The 3207-nt window shown below is 44.8% G+C and overlaps 1 pseudogene; it reads right to left on the reverse strand.

Annotated features, from left to right (window-relative positions):
* Positions 1-2659: 2659 nt before the first annotated feature.
* On the reverse strand, positions 2660-2778 carry LOC111744904 (annotated as a pseudogene).
* Positions 2779-3207: the final 429 nt, after the last annotated feature.

Below are 3207 nucleotides of genomic sequence, written 5' to 3' on the forward strand. Positions count from 1 at the left end.
GTTTGTTTGTTTGTTTAATAAAGGACCATATAGTAAATATTTGAGGCTTTGCAGGCCATACAATCTCTGTTGCAGCTATCAACTCTGCTAAATAGTGTGTATTGTACCATTTATGTACTGTAGACGCTATGTAAATGAATGGATATGGATGTGTTCCGGTAGAACTTTATTTACAAAACAGGCAGCAGACCTTCAGATCCTAGTTTGCCAACTCCTTGGTATATGGGGAGGCCCAGAGTTGGGAGAGAGCATACTTGAGGGACTAACAGTTGATCGGTATGGCTGACACACACAGGATGGGATGGATACAGGGAGTGATAAATCTGGGAAGAAGAAGGCTGCAGAAAGTCTCTGAGAAGTCTGGATGCAGAGACTGGAGAGGATGCTGCTGTAGGCATCTGGAACTAGGGTAGCAGTGGGCAGTGAAAAAAAGTGAATGGTTCAGAGAGAGATTCACTGAGTGGTAGTAGGGAGAAACAGAGAAGTCAAGCCCGACTTCACAGACTCATGGCAGGCAGTGGGTAGGCAGTGCTGGGGCAGGTGGGACACCTGGGGAAGCAGACTTGTGGGGAGGGTTGAGAATAGGTGATGGGGTCTATTCCTCAGAAGGCTCGGTTTGGTTCCTGCCACACAGACTTGGCTATGTATATGTAGAAATTATTTTTTGTCAGAAATGTGGCTGGCAGTTTCTATGAAAGTAAAGTCTACAAATCCTGAGGAAAGCAGAAGGAAGCTGAACATGCAGAGCTAAATACCTTTGTAATGACAATCCTGGGGAATAATTACTATTGACAGGTTTTCTCTAGCCTGTGGGGACTGCACGCTTTAGTTATTCTCTCGTTCCCTTTTATTCACAACTAATTTCATAATACCACAAGGACCCAGGATCTGCTGGTAACAAAGGCCAACTTAGTCAGGAAAGACAGCTTTATTCAGGCAGTAAATCTGGTCAACCAGATGGATTGGCGCTTCAGACGTCAAGTGTCCCAAGATGCAGGATTTGATGCTGGCTCAGGGGTGGGAGTGGGGGGAGGTGATTTTCCTATAGCCCCTCACCTACAGCCCCCCTGTCCCGGAGTGGTAGCCTATGTAAAATGAGGATGTTCTGGAGAGGTGGGTGAGGGGAGCAGGCTTGTTGAGCTCTCCTCAACACATCCCCTCACCGCAGTCGGTTAACTTTAAGCATTGTTTCATCTGTTGGAACAAAGGTAACATTTGCATCAGTGAAACAATTAGAGATTCTCTGGATGTGGATTTATGGGCCTATGACATTTGTCATCCATCAGGAGTAAACTCTGTAGAGCACCTGCCTTGGAACAAATGCTGCTGGGGCTATTTGAGGAACAGTGGTCCCAATGACACAGCGGGAAGCAGGTGCCATGTCATGCCTCTTAGGGGTCTGACTGGTATGTCGTAGGCCTCCATCATCTCACCTGGATGGTGGCCTTCCTGATTCCCCTCGCCCCCTTCCAATCACTTACCCACCATGCTGCCTGAGTGACCTTTCTAAAATGTAAATTGGATCTTGTCACTCCTCTATTTAAAAGATTTTAATGGTTGCCTATTGCATTTAGAAGAAATCCAAACTTCTCGCCATGGCCTACACACCTGACTGCTGTGGCCCAGGTCTTCCTCTCAAGCCTTTCTCCCCTAGTTTCTTCCAGCCCAACCATCCCAGCTTTCTCTTAGTTCTTCCAATACTCCAAGCTCTTCCTACTTTAGGGTCCTTATTCCCTTATCCTAGAAATCTCTTTGCATCCCCAACCTCTAACATGGCTGTCTCCTTCTCGTATTTCAGATATCCACTTAAAAATCACCTCCTTAGAGGGAACTTCTCTGATCACCTAGGCCAGGTTGAGACTCCCTGTCTTATTCTGGCATAGTGCCATGTTCCTTTCATCATGAAACTTGACATAGTTTGTAATTTTACAATTATTCGTTTGCTTGTTTATTATTATCTTATCCCACCTACACACTAGACTGAAAGCTGCTTAGAAGCAGGGACCATAATTAATTTGTTCAACCCTATATTCCCAGAATCTAGCACAGTGCCTGGCACATGTGTGCATTCAATAAATACTTGTCGAGTAAATGAGTAAGTGGCATTCCACTGATCCATCAATTGATGGATGCATTCATAAGTGTGTATATCCATGTTTACTTGTTTGATTTCTGCTCCAGTTACCTACTGCTGGGTTACAAACCACTGAATATAGTGGCTTTGAATAACGACTTATTATTTCTCATGTTCTGTGCATTCAATGGTCCCAACTGGGCAGTTTTTCTTGGAGTATCTCATATGATTGCAGTCAAAAGGCAGCTCAGGCTGGAGTCATCTGAAGTGACAGCTGATGTTGGCTGTCAATAGGGAACACAGCTGGGCTGTCAACTACAGTCTCTACATGTGGACTCTCTACGTGGCTTGGGCTTTTCATAGCTTCATGGCTAAGTTCTAGAGGAAGTGTCCCAGGGACGTGTCTTCTTGTATCTAAGACACCCAGACAGAAGCTGCAAGGCTTCTTATGACCTAGACTCACAAGTCCCACAGTGTCATTTAAACCATATTCCAGTAGTCACAAGTTGCAAGGCAACCCAGATTCAAGGAAGGAAATTGATTGATTGATTAATTAATTAATTTTATTATTTTTATTTTGTTTAATGCCTATAGCACCCGGTCTTCCTAGGTGGTCTCCCATCCAAGTACTAATCAGGCCCTACCTTGCTTAGCTTCCGATATCAGACGGGATCAGGCGTGTTCAGGGTGGCATGGCCGTACACAAGGGAAGAAATTTAAAATGTCACAAAGGCATAAATACTAGTTCTGAGAGTCATGGTTTGCTGGTGGCCATCTTTGCACACTAGCTGCCACAGTCTCTTATATCATGATTATGTGGGTGTTTCTATTCATAGTTTACATTCCTTTGTTTATTTCTCTTAGGCTCTTGCCCAAACCTTCTATAATTTGTCTTCTTTATTGCAATGTTAGTTACTGGTAAAGGTTGAGCATCTCTTCCCCAAGTTTTCAGAGGGCCGATATTAGTCATTCAATATCTAGTGACTCCAGGAAACTGGTCTACATTTTGGCTGCTAACCTGCGGTGGGGGGAGCAGCAGTCTTTCTGCGCCTCTTGGTGTGGTGGAAGAGAGGCCAGTGCTGCTGGTCACCATCCAGGAATCTTGGTGCTCACTGTTCATTGCTGAGAGCAGG

Source organism: Pteropus vampyrus, unplaced genomic scaffold (assembly GCF_000151845.1).
Source record: "Pteropus vampyrus isolate Shadow unplaced genomic scaffold, Pvam_2.0 Scaffold143, whole genome shotgun sequence".
Classification (NCBI taxonomy): Eukaryota; Metazoa; Chordata; class Mammalia; order Chiroptera; family Pteropodidae; genus Pteropus; species Pteropus vampyrus.